Genomic DNA, 20,540 nt, shown 5'->3' with positions numbered 1-20,540 from the left:
GACGCCTTCTTAGCCTAACCTGACGTAACCTAAGGTAAGGTAACCGTTGAAAGAAAGAAACCACCTTTGTTTTGACGTTGAGGCGTGTAAGGTCGGCTGTGAGGGCAGATTCGGTGTGTCTGTAGTTGGGGCTGGCTGGTAATTTATTTTGTTTGTTTGTTTATCGTTGTCTTGTTTTCGCCTGTGGCGGGGGGGTTGGCGCTCCGTCGGCCGGTGCCATGTTGCGCAGGCGGCGATCGTAAAAAAGTAGAAAAAAAAAAAGAAAAAAGAAAAAAAAAATGTGTTGGAAGGGCTGTGGGTGTTGGCGGGCGAGGCGAGAGGAGGAGGACGGCCCGCGGCCGTGGCCCGACGGCTGCGGGCCGATCGGGAAAACGGCGGAAGGCGATGGGGCGGCGGAGGTGCGTTTGTGCACGGCCGTCATCGCCGCACGACTCGGCTCGTGTGGCTGTGGCGCCGGCCGCGGTGGCCGGGCTGCCGCGGCGACGGTGTGGGAGTTTTGACGAAGGTTTGGCCATTGTGGCGGGTCGTCGGCTGGGGCTGTGGGGGCGGCATTTGGGCGGGGGCGGCGATTCTCGGCGGGCCGACCCAGGCTGTGGCGCGCGGTGGCTGCAGTTTGGCCGTGGTTTGCGGCGCCGCCGCGGCGACTGGTTGGCGACCGTGGTGTCGGTGTGTGTAGCCCCATCCTCGGTGGTTTGAATGGCGCGGGTGGTTGCGGCGCAGGTTGGGGGCTGCTCCGCGCAGGCTGTCGGACGTTGGGCGGTAGCAAGCGCGGGAGGCGCGGCGCGGCGGCGCGGCGGCGCGCCGAGTGGCGGCCGCTCTCTCGGCCGTCCGCGCCCGCCCGCGACACTGGCTGGGCCAGGCGCGTGCGCGGCTATTCTCTGCTGCGCGCCCCTCGCTGTTGTGCGTCGTCGAAGGAGAGAAGGAAGCGAAAGCAAGGGGAAAAAAGAAAAGAGAACAGGCAAAAGATGGCAGACCAGGCGGCTACGAACGAGACTGCCGCGGCACCCGCCGCCACCGGCACTACGAAGAAGGCCAAGTCTGCGTCGTCTGCGAAGAAGCCGCGCGCCAAGCCTGCGCACCCGCGCACCTCTGAGATGGTGACGGCCGCCATCAAGAGTCTGAAGGAGCGCGGCGGGTCGTCGCTGCAGGCGATCAAGAAGTACATTGCCGCGCACTACAAGCTGGACGCGGAGAAGCTGGCGCCCTTTATCAAGAAGTACCTCAAGTCGGCCGTCGTGGCTGGCGAGCTGGTGCAGACGAAGGGGAAGGGCGCGTCGGGCTCTTTCAAGCTTGCCGGCGCCGGCGGCGGGGCGGCCGAGGGCGGCAAGGCTCGTGGTGGCGGCGGTGGTGCGAAGAAGAAGCGCGCCGCTCCGGCCAGCAAGGAGAAGAAGGGGGCCCGTGCGGCCGGCGCAAAGAAGGCTGGCGGCGTGAAGGCGGCGACCGGTCGGAAGGCGGGCGCCGCCAAGAAGGCGTCTGCGGCGTCGGCCGCTCCCGCGGGTGCGAAGAAGGCGGCTGCGGCCAAGCCGGCCAAGGCCAAGTCGCCGTCGAAGGCGAAGAAGGCCGCCAAGGTTCCGACGAAGAAGCCGAAGGCGCCGCGCCCGAAGAAGGCGACGGCGACGCCGTCTAAGGCGAAGGCTTCGCCCAAGAAGAAGAAGTAAAAAGGGCAGGGAAGGGTTGGCGGTTGACACCGTCGCCTGGAGGCCGGCGCGCAACCAGAGGCTGTCGCGCGGTCCCGGACAAAAACAAAAACGGCCCTTCTCAGGGCCATCAAAGCACGTCGGGAAGGTGTTGATTGTCGTGTCGTGTCGTGGTCGGTCGGTTGCCTTGTTGTCTGTCTGTCTGTCTTGCTTGCTGGCGTTTGTTTGTTTCATGTGTGGATGGTGGTTGGATTGTGGGGTCGTTGGCGGGCGTGGGCGGCGGCGCCGCGGTTGGTGTTACACAAAGTGTATTTTACTTTTATTATTTTTTACCTATTTATTTTGCGCCGCGTTTGTTTGTTTGTTTGTCTTGGTGGTGGTTTTGGAATAGTCTTTTTTGCTTTGCTTTGCTTTCCGGGCGTCACGTTTTGTGCCGTGGCCTGTGTGGGTGGCGCTATTGACGCTTGCGACTTGGTTCGGCCGGTGCGGTGCTTTTTTCTTTTTTTTGGAAACGGCGGCGCCGGGCCGGGCCGGGGGTGGGACGACTGGACTGGAGAGTGAGTGGGGAACTAGTCGTTGCGACCGACAAAGTTTTGCTCGCGACGGAGAGACGTTAGTGGCCCTGAAAAGGGCCGTTTTGTTTGTTTGGCGGTGTGCGGGTTTAGGCGCGCTCGCCGCGGATGCGGCGCGCGAGCTGGATGTCCTTGGGCATGATGGTGACTCGCTTGGCGTGGATTGCGCACAGGTTGGTGTCTTCGAAGAGGCCGACGAGGTAGGCCTCGCTGGCCTCCTGCAGGGCCATGACTGCGGAGCTCTGGAAGCGCAGGTCGGTCTTGAAGTCCTGGGCGATCTCGCGCACTAGGCGCTGGAATGGCAGCTTGCGGATGAGCAGCTCTGTGCTCTTCTGGTAGCGCCTGATTTCTCGCAGGGCGACGGTGCCCGGCCTGTAGCGGTGGGGCTTCTTGACGCCGCCGGTGGCGGGCGCGCTCTTCCTCGCCGCCTTGGTGGCGAGCTGTTTGCGCGGCGCCTTTCCGCCGGTGGACTTGCGGGCCGTTTGCTTTGTCCGGGCCATGGCTACTGCGGATGCGGATGCGGCGTGGAGGATATGCGTGCGCGACGGCGTCCGGTGCTGCCTTGACAACGGGCCCGCGCGCCCCGGGTGCTGCGCTTATATGCCCTCGGTGCGCGGTGGTGGGGGGAGGGGAGGGCGGGCCGCGGGGCCCCAGAGTCTATATAGGGGGGCGGCGCGCGCGCTGGGCGCCACAACCGTAGCCGACTCGCTAGCGCCGGGTGAGGAGCTTGCCTTGCTTTCTGTTTTTTATATTATTGTGGTTGAGACGCTTGAAGAAGAAGAATGACAGGCCGCGGCAAGGGAGGAAAGGGGCTCGGCAAGGGTGGCGCCAAGCGGCACCGCAAGGTGTTGCGCGACAACATCCAGGGCATCACGAAGCCCGCGATCCGCCGCCTGGCGCGCAGGGGCGGCGTGAAGCGCATCTCTGGTCTGATCTACGAGGAGACGCGCGGAGTGCTGAAGGTGTTCCTGGAGAACGTGATCCGCGACGCGGTGACGTACACTGAGCACGCCAAGCGCAAGACTGTGACGGCCATGGACGTGGTGTACGCCCTGAAGAGGCAGGGGCGCACCCTGTACGGTTTCGGCGGTTAGGCGGTGTGAGACCGAAGGAAGGAAAGAGAGATAGATTGAAAAACGGCCCTTTTCAGGGCCACCACAGTGTTCGGAAGTTGAAAAGTGCGAAAGAGTCTGTGTTGCTGGTTTTTCTTTTCCTTTTTAGTCTACTTGGCCTTTTAGTTTTGTTTGGAGTTTTTTTTGACGTGGTGTGCGGTGCGGTTGGGAGGGAAGGAAGCGTGCCCTTGCGTTGTGTGAGCTCCTTCCTTCCTTCCTTCCTTCCCCTCCCTCTTTGCTTGTATGCTTCTTGTCGGTGGATGGGCTGTGTGTTGCGGCGCGGCTGAGCGCCGAGGGGTTATTTTTGAGGTGTGTTGTTGTGCGCCACGTGTGCTGGTTAATGGTCGCGAGACTGTGCGTGCGTGGAGTTGAGTGGAGGAGGTGGCCAAGTACGTGTGTACAAGATGGCGGCGCCTGTGTGTGTAAGAAGGAAAAAAAAACCGTACACAGAGAGAGAGAGAGAGAGAGAGAGAGAGAGAGAGAGAGAGAGAAAAGTGGTGCGACGAACGACTGGAATTCTGCTTTGGACGTAGGTTTGTGTGGTGGCCCTGAAAAGGGCCGATTGTGTTTTGTTTTTTGAGCCGAGGCGGCAAATGGCGCGCTGCGTGCCAAGGGAGCACGCGGCGGTTGCCGATTGCGCTGTCTCTCTTTTAGGCCTTCTTCTCGGTCTTCTTTGGCAGCAGGACGGCCTGGATGTTGGGCAGGACACCTCCCTGTGCGATGGTGACGCCCGACAAGAGCTTGTTGAGCTCCTCGTCGTTGCGTATGGCGAGCTGCAGGTGGCGCGGGATGATGCGCGTCTTCTTGTTGTCGCGGGCCGCGTTTCCGGCCAGCTCGAGCACCTCAGCCGCGAGGTACTCCATGACGGCGGCGAGGTAGACGGGCGCCCCGGCGCCGACGCGCTCGGCGTAGTTTCCCTTGCGCAGGAGGCGGTGGATTCTGCCGACCGGGAACTGGAGCCCAGCCCTGCTTGAGCGGGACTTTGACTTGCCCTTGACTTTGCCTCCCTTTCCGCGTCCGGACATGGCGATGGGCTAGTTTGGAAAGAAGCGAGAAAGAAAAAGCACAACGCCCCAAACGGTGCGAGCCGCAGCGAGTCGAGCAGCGGAGTGCGTGCCGGCGCCGGCGGGGTGGGGGTCCTTTATGGGCTCGGGTGCGGCGGCCGGTTGCGCGCGCGCCCCATTGGTCGGCGGCCGCAGCAGGGCGAGCTGGTAAAGGTGCGGCGGCGGCGTGCGGCGGGTGCCACTGTGTGGGGAGACGCTGACTGGAGCGGAGCGCCTGACTGACTGACTGACTGCGCGTGCCTGCCTGCCTGCCTGCCTGCCTGCCTGCCTGCCTGTTTGTTCGTGATGCCGCCCAAGACTAGCGGGAAAGCCGCCAAGAAGGCTGGCAAGGCGCAGAGAACATTTCGAAGGGCGACAAGAAGAAGAAGCGCAAGAGGAAGGAGAGCTATGCCATCTACATCTACAAGGTGCTGAAGCAGGTGCACCCTGACACGGGCATCTCTTCGAAGGCGATGAGCATCATGAACAGCTTCGTGAACGACATTTTCGAGCGCATTGCGGCCGAGGCTTCTCGCCTGGCGCACTACAACAAGCGCTCGACCATCACGTCCCGCGAGATCCAGACCGCTGTGCGGCTCTTGCTGCCTGGCGAGCTGGCCAAGCACGCGGTGAGCGAGGGCACGAAGGCGGTGACCAAGTACACGAGCTCCAAGTAAGGAGGTGGCTCTTGGAAATAGGAGGCTCGTCCGCGGCGCGGCGAAGAAAAGAAAAAACGGCCCTTTTCAGGGCCACCAAAATGCCTTTGCGGGAAGGGCGGAATTGTTGTTGTTGTTGTTGTTGTTGTTGTGAGCGGGTGGACGGGCGGCACAGCTGTAGCTGTAGCTTGTGGTGTGGTGTGGTGCGGCGCCGGCGCCTTTGGTTTTGGTGTGACGTTGGGATACGCACTTTAGGCCACAGCCGGGTCGTGGGCGTGGGTGTTTCGAGACGTGTTGGTGTTAGGGGGGCGGATCGCTGGAGTTGGCTTGTTTGATATATATATTTTTTTTTTTTTTTTTGTCCCCTTTGTATGGTATGGCCGGAGGTGTGGAACGGAAAGCAAACCGCGATTGTCGGATGTCACACCGTTGGTGGCGAGGGTGAGAAACACGTTGCCGCCTACAGCTGCTTCTACGCCGAGCGGGTGGGTTAAGTTAGTAGTTGGTTGGTTGGGCGACGTAAAAGTGGAGCGTGGAGGTGTGTGTGAACGTGAGGAGACACGCATTGCATTGTATTTGTACGCGCGAGGTGAGTTAGGAGACCACGCGCCACGACGTACGGTGCCCTCTTTCGACCTGACGTCTGACGTCTGGAGGCGGTGTCGTCATTCTGGATGTACGTGTATTTTCCGCTCAGTTGAGTGAGGTGACGCGAGACGACGGCGTCGGTGGTGTTTTTGTTTTGTTGTTGGCGCCCCGGGGATGAAGAGGGGCACCCGACGGTAACGAGAGGTTGCACTTTGTGATCGGTCGAATGTCCGGGGAGCGAGGAATAGGGTGGGGGGTTGAAAAGAAACGCCAGTGTAGGGCAACGGGACGGTGAACGTTCCCGTGGTGTCGGAGGTGTGCAGTGGGGGGGAGGAAAAAAAAAAAGCGCGTAACGGCGCGGCTGCCGTGGTGGAAACGTTCTCTCCAACTGTGGTGGTGTCCCCTGTGTGTTTTGTTGTTCTCTATATCGTGTGTCCCCTCGCACAAGACGCTCTCTGGGCGGGTTTGATTCATTCATTTTTGCATAGTCACGTAGCGTAGAATGGAATGCGCAAGAGTTGAGTGAGACTGGCGACGGTATATGGTCTGAGCAGCGTCAGCTGCACTGCACTCCCCGGAAAAGAATCTTGGATGCCGTGCTAACTGAAATTTGGTGGACGGGGTTCTCAAGGCTGTTTTGCTATTTTCTTGTTTGTTTGTCTCTAGTTAAGATGGTGAAATGACGTCGAAGAAGCAGTATTGCAAATACTGTTATGGAAATGCCCTAGTTTGATGAAAGGAAATGTGTGTTGAATATACAGGATGGTAAAGACCAAGTGCGTTGAAAGAAACGTTGTGAAGGAACGAACGTTCCCTGAATTGGTTTCTTTTTGTTCCCGAGTTGTGTACAATGGACGACGGTTGTGCCATATCGCAGCATTGCATCATCCCCAGGTTTGATTTCAATTGAGCGATAAAAAAAGGAAAAAGAGAAGAACAAGAACACTATCGAAATGGTCTATGGTGTGTGACCCACAATTGTTGTCTTTAAATCACTTACCCAACCATGTCGTAAAAATATTTTTTTTTTTTTTTTTTTTTTTTTTTTTTTTTTTTTTTTTACAGTGGCTGCCGAATGACCTAGATGTAACAGAGAGAGAGAGAAACACATGGCGTGTCAGATGTTTGTTTTCTTTTCCCCCCCCCCCCCCCCCCCCCTCGTCAAGTGGCAAATGCGAACACCGTCAGCTGTAATTGACGATCGACACTAGTATGGCGCGAAAAGGGGGTGCGACCTGTGCAGTTGTGGGTGAAACTTTGGGTGATGGGCTGTCATGCGGCATCGCGTGCGTTCATTACCCCTCGGCGGCGGCGGCGGCGGCGGCGGCGGCGCCGCAGCTCCGTCCAGCTCGCGCTCTCGGAAACAACCCTCTCGTAATGCCGCGTCTCCTCCGTCACTGCAATTTTCAAAGGGAAACCTGTGTGGCCGGTGGGGGTGTGTCAACCGTTGGCCCTCAAGCTCCGCCGACAAAAAGTGTTGAGTGTATCCAGTGTGAGAGAGGTTGACGCTTTTCGTGGTGTGTGTGTGTGTGTGTGTGTGTGTGTGTGTGGCAATGTTTTGAAAAGTTTGCAACGTACGTTAAGAAGTGTTGACGCTGAAACTTGCGGGCTGTGTGGCCCTGGTGGTTGGCTGGCTGGAGACGCGGGCGTGTCCAGTCGGTCGGTTGTTGTGGCTGAAAGGTACGTATACGGTTCCGCCGTCCCGTCGGAACTGCGTCTGTCTGGAAGGTATGACGTGACGTGCAGTTTTTATTAGGTCAGCCCTTGTTGTGTATTGTTCCATTTGTTGCTCACTCGTCACCCGTATTTGGTGTGGCGATGTATGTGGACGTACTGCTGGATCAGTGTCAGGGTTTCCGTGGGAGGTGTTGGTTGGGTTGGATTTGCCTGACACGGCTGAGTCCGCAATTGGCCTGCCGTTCGTTGATGCGATATGTGGGTTCTGAGGAAGAATGTGTACGAGATAGTTGCCCCTGCCCTGCCCTTTCTTTCGCGTTCGTGTGTGCCCCCCTTGTTGTGTAGTGTGGGTTGAACATGGTTCTTTACCGAGTGGGGGGGAATGGGATGGACGGATCCGTTGCTGTTGCTGTCACCGTCAAGACAACGCACGCACGCACGCACGCACCCCTGTCCTACGAGAAGGTGTGTCAACCGGGGTTTCGGTAGTCGTGTGTGTAGGGGACGGGGAGAAGCAAAGTGGAGAGTGCGGCACGGGCAGAGAGTGGAATTGGGGCGCGTTGATGTTGGGAAACATGCCCCAAGGGTTGCGGGATGATGTGGCGGTGAGAGCGGGGGGCGGGGGAGAAAAGAAAAGCGAAAAAGAACTAAGGAAGAGGAGGAGGCGTGCGTGTGCGCAGTGGCGGGGCCCCAAAGACCTGTCGTGTGGTGTCGGCCGAACGCGAGCGCGAACGCGAACGCGAACGCGTGTGCGGGGCAGCGTCGGCACGGAGAAGCGAGGAGGAGAGAGAGAGAGAGAGCTGGTCTGATGGGTATTTTTTACCCCCTGTACTCGAAGGACCGGATCTGTCCTTGATCCCTGCCTTCTGTCTGATTATGTTGGGTAACAAAATGATGGGATGATAGGGTCTCTTGGGTGTGTGTAGATGTTTGTTTGTTTGAGTGAGTGTTATGGTGTTTGTATTTTATTTTTGTTTATCATGGTATGTTGTAGTTTGTGGTGTTTTGTCGTGATGGGAAATGTCGTTCTTGGGTCGGGTGGATTTTGGTCCCAGATTTCTGATGAGTGGGTGGTTCGAATCCGTGGTTTGGTGGAAAAAAAACAAAAAAAAAAAAAAAAAAAAACTTTATGGATTTTTCTTTGGATGATTTCCGGGATTTTGATTGAGTATGTTATGGTTTGTGTATATGTCTCGGTTTGTCTGGTACCGGCCGGCATCAGCAGTAATTCTGAAGTATTTGTTCTGCACCCTTTTTTACTCTTGTTATGTTTGGTGTCTGCGGCCATTGACGAGATTTTTCAGAGCCGTAAGTGATGGCTGGTTCCTATGACGGTTTTGAAGATTTTCTTTTTGGCGCGCATATTTATTCTGTTTCCTTTGATGATTGGGTACAGTCTGAATATTGCTGCTGCAGCCTTGTTACAAACGTGTGTAACATGGTCTCTAAATGTCAACCTCTTGTCCAGCTTGATGCCTAGATACTTTATTGTGCCTGACCATGGAAGATTGTTATTTCTGAGGCGTATATGCAGGTTAGGAGGTATTCTTTTTGAATGTGAATCGTATTGTATTGCTTGGGTTTTCTCCGCGTTTATTGTTTTTTTGGTTAGCCCATTTCTGGATGGATTGTAGGTGTTGCTCTATTTTTGTGACTCTATATTGCAGGTTAGAACTGCTGCGGTAGACTGCAGTGTCGTCTGCAAATAGTGACAAGTGTCCTCCCAGCTGTTTGTTTGTGTATATTGAGTAGAGAATGGGCCCCAGCACTGAGCCTTGCGGGACTCCAGCCTCTATGGATCTAGTGTTACTTGCCGCTCCTGGTACATGGACATAGAATGCTCTGTTGCGGAGAAAAGAAGCAATAATGTGGATGGGGCAGTTGTACTGGTGGAGCTTGTAGATAAGGCGTTATCCGAATGCTTTTCCAATGTCAAGCAGGACTGCTCCAGTACTGTGTCTAATGTTTCTGGCCTGACATATGTGCTCGACTAGTCTGGTCACCTGGTGGGTGGTGCTGTGTTCTTCGCGGAATCGGAATTGTTGTGGGATGATTATGTTGTTATCCTTTAAGAATTGAATTTCTTCAGTTCAGTTTGAATGAGCTTTCCGAGAACCTTTCCAAGGAAGTTGGCCTATAGTTTTGCGGAAATAATAAGTCCTTGTTTGGCTTTGGTAATGTGATGACTCGGGCCTGTTTCCAAGTAGTTTAGTCTGAAGCAAGCATTATATATTGATGTTAGATAGATAATTGATAGTTGCTGGAGGTAGGTGATGTAGTAGTTGCGGTTTGATGGAATCTGGGCCTGATGCCTTCTTAGGATGTGTGTATGTTTGTGATGTGATAAGATACGGGGTTTCTGCGTTTATTGGATTGTGAAAGATGTTCTGATCGGGGCACTTAGGATGCGGTTTTACCCTTCTGAGTACCATTTCCTGGTGGTCATCAGTTTCGTCATCTACCGCTTCTGGTGCTTGGAATTGCCTTTCTAGTGAATCCGCCAGTGCTTCAGCTCGGTCTGTGGGGTCGTTCCTTCCCCATGTAGATGTAGATGTTTCGTGTCTAGTTTACGAGTTTTAAGAAATTTCCAGAATTTTTCCTGGTCCCTTCCTGCTTCTCGTAACGTTTCCTCCCACGCCTCGCTACGGTGGTTTTCGGAGCTCTCTTTTTGATCCTCCCGGCCAATTGCTCTGATTTTCGTCGGTCGGCTGGGTCCCTGTAGTTTTGCCATCTCTTTCTGGCGCGCGCGGGCTGCGGTTGGCGCCTTTGGTGGCAACGGCCGGGGCAAGCAGCGGTGTGTGGTGTGGTGCGGGGCGGGCAGGGGCAGTGGTGGTTGACGGATGGCCTGGGGGCCGAAAAACGGGCCGGCCGGCGGACGGATGTTGAGAGAGGCGGCGCGCACGCGTCTCGCGCGGACACAGGCGCCACAGCGTTGATGATTGGAAGGAGGTGCGGTGCGGGGATGGGCCCAGGAAAAAAGACGGTCGTGGCCCCTGTCTTGGGTGCGTGTCGACGTCAGCACCGTCGGTGTGGTGTGGTGTGGTGTGGTGTGGTGTGGTGTGGTGTGGTGTGGTGTGGTGTGGTGTGGGCAGGGAGGGGGGAAAAGCGGGCTGCGGGCTGCGGGCTGCGGGCTGCGGGCTGCGGAGGGAATGGTGGTGGGGAGTAGGCACACATGTGGGCGGGCGCAAAATCGGCCGGTGCCCGCAAACCGCGGCGGGATATTGGGTGGAAAAGAGGGAAATTGTAGAAAGGAAAACAAGCGGAGGGGGCGAATGTGGTGGGGTGGGGGGACGGGCGGGGGCGAGGCGACAGCTTGCTTTTTCTTTTTCATTTTATTTTATTTTGTTGTAGTGTTTTTGTTTTTTTTTGTTTTTTTGCGTGTGTGTGGCCTTGGAGAGGCTGGTCTTGTCTGGCTTACGCTTTGGGTGCGTGTGTTGGTACTTTTTCGTTTTTTCTTGTTCTGCAGAGCAGGGGCGGGGCGGTGGGAACGGCTGGCTGGCTGTGCCCAGAGGAGGAGGAGACGCTGGCGGCGGGCCCGGCTCCTGGGGCTGCTGTTGCATGCGCTGTGCAAAGAAAGGAAGAGTGGGTTTGTTTGGCTGGTGAAGTGCATTATTTAAGTGTGGGCTTGCCGGCCTGGCTCCGATGCGCAGGTAGATAGATGCCGGCGGCGACCGCAGGCAGGCGCGTTGTGTGTACAGAGGGACGAGCCATGTGTTTTGCAAGCAGGACGTGGCGTGCCGAGTGGAGAGGAGGCGGCGGCTCGGCTCGGTTCGGCCCGGTCCGGCGGTGCCGCGCTGTTGTCGCGGACGTGAGCGCCCCCTGGCGGGCGGGTGGTTGGCGGCGGCGTGGTGGACGCGTGTGGCAGTTGTGTGCACGGGTTGCTTGGGCGAGTGAGCAGTGGCTGGCGGTGTTGGCGCGTCGTCGGGGAGGTATGTGTTGCGGCCGCGTCTGCTGCGCGCTGCGTCGTTGTGTCGACTGTGTGTGGGCGTGGGCACGTGTGCTCTGGCGAGGGCGTCGTAAAAAAGTGGGTCGCGGTGTGCGTGCGTAGCCCGTGATGATGTATTGTGCGTCGCGTCGTTGTGTGCGAAACGGATGCCGAGAGGTGTGTGGTGAGTGCGAAGCGCGAATGTGCGGCGTTTGGCGGTTTCGGTGTGTTTTCTGTTTTTGCGGCGTGAGAGTGGGGCTGGCTGGCTGGCTGGCTGGCTGGCTGTTTGTTGTTGGTGTTGCCTTGTGTGTGTAGGTTGATGGCGCGACGCGGAGGGGACGCCGTTTGCTGCGTGCCTTGCCTCGCGTGTGTTGGCGCGCCGTGCATGTGTTTGGGTCGTGGGGGCGGTGTTTTTGTTTGTATTTGGATTTTCATTTTTTGGCGTGTTGTGTCGTGTATGGCAAGGGCGAGAGGAGTAGTGCGGTAGTGTCGTTGCGGCACGGGCGTCTGGTGGGGCTGTGCGTCGTGGCGGGGAAGGTGTGTAGGTTGCGGCGATGCGGCGAGCCCAGCCCGTCGTTTGACGGTGTGCCGGGTGAGTTGCGCTGCGAATCGAGTGTGGCGGGAAGGGAGCTGCGTGGCGCCTGCGTCCGTTGGCAGCAGGGGCTGTGCCTTTTGAGAGTTTGTTTGATTTCGGGACGACGACGACGACGACGACTGGTTGGTTGGTGGGTGGGGTGGCGTGCACGTTTGTCGTACTGGGCGAGTCGATTGCCTGCCGGCTGGCGAAAGGTGCGCCGCCGCCCGTCTCTCGCGCTCTGTGTTGTTTTTTTTTTTTTTCTGTGTGTGTCGGCTGCGTTTTTGTTTGCGGTGCGCGCGAAGACGGTGGTGCCGAAAGTGTGCCGGCGTGGCGTTGCGACCGCGACGAGCCGCGGGCGCGCCATTTGGCTGGTGTTGCGTGAAGAGCGGCTGTGTACGGGTAGTGGCTGTAGCCGTACGTGTACGTGCACGTGCATCCGGCCCGGCCGCCAGCCCAGCCCAGCCCAGCCGAGTCGGGTGAGCGGAGGCCGACACGTGGTGGTGCTGTGCTCTCTCGGCTCGGGGGGGTTTGTGTGTGTGTGTGTGTGTCTCGTTCGCTCTCCGGAATCTGCTCGTTCTGCTGATCCCCGCCTGTCGGCGTCGTTTATTTTTACTTATTTATTTTTACCTGTTGTTTGTTTTTCGACGTCGTCTTGCAGTTTTGTCCTTTGCGGCGTGCCGACGACACCCCACCCGCGCCCGACCTCACCTATGAAACCCCAAAGCGTGGCGTGGCGTGGCGTGGCGTGGCCGAGCCGCAGCAGCTAAGGGGGTGCGGCCGCCTCGACGCCTTAACCTCCTAAACTTCTTTAAGCCGTTAAGCAGCCACCCTAAACTAACGTAACCTAACGTAAGCCCTTAGGCCAACCCCCAAGTCGCCTTAACCTAACGTACGTGACCGCAACCTTAGCTTAACGCCTACGTTAAGACGTGACGTCACGTCAACGCTTAACCTAACCCTGACGCCTTCTTAGCCTAACCTGACGTAACCTAAGGTAAGGTAACCGTTGAAAGAAAGAAACCACCTTTGTTTTGACGTTGAGGCGTGTAAGGTCGGCTGTGAGGGCAGATTCGGTGTGTCTGTAGTTGGGGCTGGCTGGTAATTTATTTTGTTTGTTTGTTTATCGTTGTCTTGTTTTCGCCTGTGGCGGGGGGGTTGGCGCTCCGTCGGCCGGTGCCATGTTGCGCAGGCGGCGATCGTAAAAAAGTAGAAAAAAAAAAAGAAAAAAGAAAAAAAAAATGTGTTGGAAGGGCTGTGGGTGTTGGCGGGCGAGGCGAGAGGAGGAGGACGGCCCGCGGCCGTGGCCCGACGGCTGCGGGCCGATCGGGAAAACGGCGGAAGGCGATGGGGCGGCGGAGGTGCGTTTGTGCACGGCCGTCATCGCCGCACGACTCGGCTCGTGTGGCTGTGGCGCCGGCCGCGGTGGCCGGGCTGCCGCGGCGACGGTGTGGGAGTTTTGACGAAGGTTTGGCCATTGTGGCGGGTCGTCGGCTGGGGCTGTGGGGGCGGCATTTGGGCGGGGGCGGCGATTCTCGGCGGGCCGACCCAGGCTGTGGCGCGCGGTGGCTGCAGTTTGGCCGTGGTTTGCGGCGCCGCCGCGGCGACTGGTTGGCGACCGTGGTGTCGGTGTGTGTAGCCCCATCCTCGGTGGTTTGAATGGCGCGGGTGGTTGCGGCGCAGGTTGGGGGCTGCTCCGCGCAGGCTGTCGGACGTTGGGCGGTAGCAAGCGCGGGAGGCGCGGCGCGGCGGCGCGGCGGCGCGCCGAGTGGCGGCCGCTCTCTCGGCCGTCCGCGCCCGCCCGCGACACTGGCTGGGCCAGGCGCGTGCGCGGCTATTCTCTGCTGCGCGCCCCTCGCTGTTGTGCGTCGTCGAAGGAGAGAAGGAAGCGAAAGCAAGGGGAAAAAAGAAAAGAGAACAGGCAAAAGATGGCAGACCAGGCGGCTACGAACGAGACTGCCGCGGCACCCGCCGCCACCGGCACTACGAAGAAGGCCAAGTCTGCGTCGTCTGCGAAGAAGCCGCGCGCCAAGCCTGCGCACCCGCGCACCTCTGAGATGGTGACGGCCGCCATCAAGAGTCTGAAGGAGCGCGGCGGGTCGTCGCTGCAGGCGATCAAGAAGTACATTGCCGCGCACTACAAGCTGGACGCGGAGAAGCTGGCGCCCTTTATCAAGAAGTACCTCAAGTCGGCCGTCGTGGCTGGCGAGCTGGTGCAGACGAAGGGGAAGGGCGCGTCGGGCTCTTTCAAGCTTGCCGGCGCCGGCGGCGGGGCGGCCGAGGGCGGCAAGGCTCGTGGTGGCGGCGGTGGTGCGAAGAAGAAGCGCGCCGCTCCGGCCAGCAAGGAGAAGAAGGGGGCCCGTGCGGCCGGCGCAAAGAAGGCTGGCGGCGTGAAGGCGGCGACCGGTCGGAAGGCGGGCGCCGCCAAGAAGGCGTCTGCGGCGTCGGCCGCTCCCGCGGGTGCGAAGAAGGCGGCTGCGGCCAAGCCGGCCAAGGCCAAGTCGCCGTCGAAGGCGAAGAAGGCCGCCAAGGTTCCGACGAAGAAGCCGAAGGCGCCGCGCCCGAAGAAGGCGACGGCGACGCCGTCTAAGGCGAAGGCTTCGCCCAAGAAGAAGAAGTAAAAAGGGCAGGGAAGGGTTGGCGGTTGACACCGTCGCCTGGAGGCCGGCGCGCAACCAGAGGCTGTCGCGCGGTCCCGGACAAAAACAAAAACGGCCCTTCTCAGGGCCATCAAAGCACGTCGGGAAGGTGTTGATTGTCGTGTCGTGTCGTGGTCGGTCGGTTGCCTTGTTGTCTGTCTGTCTGTCTTGCTTGCTGGCGTTTGTTTGTTTCATGTGTGGATGGTGGTTGGATTGTGGGGTCGTTGGCGGGCGTGGGCGGCGGCGCCGCGGTTGGTGTTACACAAAGTGTATTTTACTTTTATTATTTTTTACCTATTTATTTTGCGCCGCGTTTGTTTGTTTGTTTGTCTTGGTGGTGGTTTTGGAATAGTCTTTTTTGCTTTGCTTTGCTTTCCGGGCGTCACGTTTTGTGCCGTGGCCTGTGTGGGTGGCGCTATTGACGCTTGCGACTTGGTTCGGCCGGTGCGGTGCTTTTTTCTTTTTTTTGGAAACGGCGGCGCCGGGCCGGGCCGGGGGTGGGACGACTGGACTGGAGAGTGAGTGGGGAACTAGTCGTTGCGACCGACAAAGTTTTGCTCGCGACGGAGAGACGTTAGTGGCCCTGAAAAGGGCCGTTTTGTTTGTTTGGCGGTGTGCGGGTTTAGGCGCGCTCGCCGCGGATGCGGCGCGCGAGCTGGATGTCCTTGGGCATGATGGTGACTCGCTTGGCGTGGATTGCGCACAGGTTGGTGTCTTCGAAGAGGCCGACGAGGTAGGCCTCGCTGGCCTCCTGCAGGGCCATGACTGCGGAGCTCTGGAAGCGCAGGTCGGTCTTGAAGTCCTGGGCGATCTCGCGCACTAGGCGCTGGAATGGCAGCTTGCGGATGAGCAGCTCTGTGCTCTTCTGGTAGCGCCTGATTTCTCGCAGGGCGACGGTGCCCGGCCTGTAGCGGTGGGGCTTCTTGACGCCGCCGGTGGCGGGCGCGCTCTTCCTCGCCGCCTTGGTGGCGAGCTGTTTGCGCGGCGCCTTTCCGCCGGTGGACTTGCGGGCCGTTTGCTTTGTCCGGGCCATGGCTACTGCGGATGCGGATGCGGCGTGGAGGATATGCGTGCGCGACGGCGTCCGGTGCTGCCTTGACAACGGGCCCGCGCGCCCCGGGTGCTGCGCTTATATGCCCTCGGTGCGCGGTGGTGGGGGGAGGGGAGGGCGGGCCGCGGGGCCCCAGAGTCTATATAGGGGGGCGGCGCGCGCGCTGGGCGCCACAACCGTAGCCGACTCGCTAGCGCCGGGTGAGGAGCTTGCCTTGCTTTCTGTTTTTTATATTATTGTGGTTGAGACGCTTGAAGAAGAAGAATGACAGGCCGCGGCAAGGGAGGAAAGGGGCTCGGCAAGGGTGGCGCCAAGCGGCACCGCAAGGTGTTGCGCGACAACATCCAGGGCATCACGAAGCCCGCGATCCGCCGCCTGGCGCGCAGGGGCGGCGTGAAGCGCATCTCTGGTCTGATCTACGAGGAGACGCGCGGAGTGCTGAAGGTGTTCCTGGAGAACGTGATCCGCGACGCGGTGACGTACACTGAGCACGCCAAGCGCAAGACTGTGACGGCCATGGACGTGGTGTACGCCCTGAAGAGGCAGGGGCGCACCCTGTACGGTTTCGGCGGTTAGGCGGTGTGAGACCGAAGGAAGGAAAGAGAGATAGATTGAAAAACGGCCCTTTTCAGGGCCACCACAGTGTTCGGAAGTTGAAAAGTGCGAAAGAGTCTGTGTTGCTGGTTTTTCTTTTCCTTTTTAGTCTACTTGGCCTTTTAGTTTTGTTTGGAGTTTTTTTTGACGTGGTGTGCGGTGCGGTTGGGAGGGAAGGAAGCGTGCCCTTGCGTTGTGTGAGCTCCTTCCTTCCTTCCTTCCTTCCCCTCCCTCTTTGCTTGTATGCTTCTTGTCGGTGGATGGGCTGTGTGTTGCGGCGCGGCTGAGCGCCGAGGGGTTATTTTTGAGGTGTGTTGTTGTGCGCCACGTGTGCTGGTTAATGGTCGCGAGACTGTGCGTGCGTGGAGTTGAGTGGAGGAGGTGGCCAAGTACGTGTGTACAAGATGGCGGCGCCTGTGTGTGTAAGAAGGAAAAAAAAACCGTACACAGAGAGAGAGAGAGAGAGAGAGAGAGAGAGAGAGAGAGAGAGAAAAGTGGTGCGACGAACGACTGGAATTCTGCTTTGGACGTAGGTTTGTGTGGTGGCCCTGAAAAGGGCCGATTGTGTTTTGTTTTTTGAGCCGAGGCGGCAAATGGCGCGCTGCGTGCCAAGGGAGCACGCGGCGGTTGCCGATTGCGCTGTCTCTCTTTTAGGCCTTCTTCTCGGTCTTCTTTGGCAGCAGGACGGCCTGGATGTTGGGCAGGACACCTCCCTGTGCGATGGTGACGCCCGACAAGAGCTTGTTGAGCTCCTCGTCGTTGCGTATGGCGAGCTGCAGGTGGCGCGGGATGATGCGCGTCTTCTTGTTGTCGCGGGCCGCGTTTCCGGCCAGCTCGAGCACCTCAGCCGCGAGGTACTCCATGACGGCGGCGAGGTAGACGGGCGCCCCGGCGCCGACGCGCTCGGCGTAGTTTCCCTTGCGCAGGAGGCGGTGGATTCTGCCGACCGGGAACTGGAGCCCAGCCCTGCTTGAGCGGGACTTTGACTTGCCCTTGACTTTGCCTCCCTTTCCGCGTCCGGACATGGCGATGGGCTAGTTTGGAAAGAAGCGAGAAAGAAAAAGCACAACGCCCCAAACGGTGCGAGCCGCAGCGAGTCGAGCAGCGGAGTGCGTGCCGGCGCCGGCGGGGTGGGGGTCCTTTATGGGCTCGGGTGCGGCGGCCGGTTGCGCGCGCGCCCCATTGGTCGGCGGCCGCAGCAGGGCGAGCTGGTAAAGGTGCGGCGGCGGCGTGCGGCGGGTGCCACTGTGTGGGGAGACGCTGACTGGAGCGGAGCGCCTGACTGACTGACTGACTGCGCGTGCCTGCCTGCCTGCCTGCCTGCCTGCCTGCCTGCCTGTTTGTTCGTGATGCCGCCCAAGACTAGCGGGAAAGCCGCCAAGAAGGCTGGCAAGGCGCAGAAGAACATTTCGAAGGGCGACAAGAAGAAGAAGCGCAAGAGGAAGGAGAGCTATGCCATCTACATCTACAAGGTGCTGAAGCAGGTGCACCCTGACACGGGCATCTCTTCGAAGGCGATGAGCATCATGAACAGCTTCGTGAACGACATTTTCGAGCGCATTGCGGCCGAGGCTTCTCGCCTGGCGCACTACAACAAGCGCTCGACCATCACGTCCCGCGAGATCCAGACCGCTGTGCGGCTCTTGCTGCCTGGCGAGCTGGCCAAGCACGCGGTGAGCGAGGGCACGAAGGCGGTGACCAAGTACACGAGCTCCAAGTAAGGAGGTGGCTCTTGGAAATAGGAGGCTCGTCCGCGGCGCGGCGAAGAAGAAAGAAAAAACGGCCCTTTTCAGGGCCACCAAAATGCCTTTGCGGGAAGGGCGGAATTGTTGTTGTTGTTGTTGTTGTTGTTGTGAGCGGGTGGACGGGCGGCACAGCTGTAGCTGTAGCTTGTGGTGTGGTGTGGTGCGGCGCCGGCGCCTTTGGTTTTGGTGTGACGTTGGGATACGCACTTTAGGCCACAGCCGGGTCGTGGGCGTGGGTGTTTCGAGACGTGTTGGTGTTAGGGGGGCGGATCGCTGGAGTTGGCTTGTTTGATATATATATTTTTTTTTTTTTTTTTGTCCCCTTTGTATGGTATGGCCGGAGGTGTGGAACGGAAAGCAAACCGCGATTGTCGGATGTCACACCGTTGGTGGCGAGGGTGAGAAACACGTTGCCGCCTACAGCTGCTTCTACGCCGAGCGGGTGGGTTAAGTTAGTAGTTGGTTGGTTGGGCGACGTAAAAGTGGAGCGTGGAGGTGTGTGTGAACGTGAGGAGACACGCATTGCATTGTATTTGTACGCGCGAGGTGAGTTAGGAGACCACGCGCCACGACGTACGGTGCCCTCTTTCGACCTGACGTCTGACGTCTGGAGGCGGTGTCGTCATTCTGGATGTACGTGTATTTTCCGCTCAGTTGAGTGAGGTGACGCGAGACGACGGCGTCGGTGGTGTTTTTGTTTTGTTGTTGGCGCCCCGGGGATGAAGAGGGGCACCCGACGGTAACGAGAGGTTGCACTTTGTGATCGGTCGAATGTCCGGGGAGCGAGGAATAGGGTGGGGGGTTGAAAAGAAACGCCAGTGTAGGGCAACGGGACGGTGAACGTTCCCGTGGTGTCGGAGGTGTGCAGTGGGGGGGAGGAAAAAAAAAAAGCGCGTAACGGCGCGGCTGCCGTGGTGGAAACGTTCTCTCCAACTGTGGTGGTGTCCCCTGTGTGTTTTGTTGTTCTCTATATCGTGTGTCCCCTCGCACAAGACGCTCTCTGGGCGGGTTTGATTCATTCATTTTTGCATAGTCACGTAGCGTAGAATGGAATGCGCAAGAGTTGAGTGAGACTGGCGACGGTATATGGTCTGAGCAGCGTCAGCTGCACTGCACTCCCCGGAAAAGAATCTTGGATGCCGTGCTAACTGAAATTTGGTGGACGGGGTTCTCAAGGCTGTTTTGCTATTTTCTTGTTTGTTTGTCTCTAGTTAAGATGGTGAAATGACGTCGAAGAAGCAGTATTGCAAATACTGTTATGGAAATGCCCTAGTTTGATGAAAGGAAATGTGTGTTGAATATACAGGATGGTAAAGACCAAGTGCGTTGAAAGAAACGTTGTGAAGGAACGAACGTTCCCTGAATTGGTTTCTTTTTGTTCCCGAGTTGTGTACAATGGACGACGGTTGTGCCATATCGCAGCATTGCATCATCCCCAGGTTTGATTTCAATTGAGCGATAAAAAAAGGAAAAAGAGAAGAACAAGAACACTATCGAAATGGTCTATGGTGTGTGACCCACAATTGTTGTCTTTAAATCACTTACCCAACCATGTCGTAAAAATATTTTTTTTTTTTTTTTTTTTTTTTTTTTTTTTTTTTTTACAGTGGCTGCCGAATGACCTAGATGTAACAGAGAGAGAGAGAAACACATGGCGTGTCAGATGTTTGTTTTCTTTTCCCCCCCCCCCCCCCCCCCTCTCGTCAAGTGGCAAATGCGAACACCGTCAGCTGTAATTGACGATCGACACTAGTATGGCGCGAAAAGGGGGTGCGACCTGTGCAGTTGTGGGTGAAACTTTGGGTGATGGGCTGTCATGCGGCATCGCGTGCGTTCATTACCCCTCGGCGGCGGCGGCGGCGGCGGCGGCGGCGCCGCAGCTCCGTCCAGCTCGCGCTCTCGGAAACAACCCTCTCGTAATGCCGCGTCTCCTCCGTCACTGCAATTTTCAAAGGGAAACCTGTGTGGCCGGTGGGGGTGTGTCAACCGTTGGCCCTCAAGCTCCGCCGACAAAAAGTGTTGAGTGTATCCAGTGTGAGAGAGGTTGACGCTTTTCGTGGTGTGTGTGTGTGTGTGTGTGTGTGTGTGTGTGGCAATGTTTTGAAAAGTTTGCAACGTACGTTAAGAAGTGTTGACGCTGAAACTTGCGGGCTGTGTGGCCCTGGTGGTTGGCTGGCTGGAGACGCGGGCGTGTCCAGTCGGTCGGTTGTTGTGGCTGAAAGGTACGTATACGGTTCCGCCGTCCCGTCGGAACTGCGTCTGTCTGGAAGGTATGACGTGACGTGCAGTTTTTATTAGGTCAGCCCTTGTTGTGTATTGTTCCATTTGTTGCTCACTCGTCACCCGTATTTGGTGTGGCGATGTATGTGGACGTACTGCTGGATCAGTGTCAGGGTTTCCGTGGGAGGTGTTGGTTGGGTTGGATTTGCCTGACACGGCTGAGTCCGCAATTGGCCTGCCGTTCGTTGATGCGATATGTGGGTTCTGAGGAAGAATGTGTACGAGATAGTTGCCCCTGCCCTGCCCTTTCTTTCGCGTTCGTGTGTGCCCCCCTTGTTGTGTAGTGTGGGTTGAACATGGTTCTTTACCGAGTGGGGGGGAATGGGATGGACGGATCCGTTGCTGTTGCTGTCACCGTCAAGACAACGCACGCACGCACGCACGCACCCCTGTCCTACGAGAAGGTGTGTCAACCGGGGTTTCGGTAGTCGTGTGTGTAGGGGACGG

This window comes from Schistocerca gregaria, unplaced genomic scaffold, assembly GCF_023897955.1.
Source record: "Schistocerca gregaria isolate iqSchGreg1 unplaced genomic scaffold, iqSchGreg1.2 ptg000762l, whole genome shotgun sequence".
In the NCBI taxonomy this organism is placed as follows: domain Eukaryota; kingdom Metazoa; phylum Arthropoda; class Insecta; order Orthoptera; family Acrididae; genus Schistocerca; species Schistocerca gregaria.
This window is presented reverse-complemented; position numbering follows the sequence as displayed.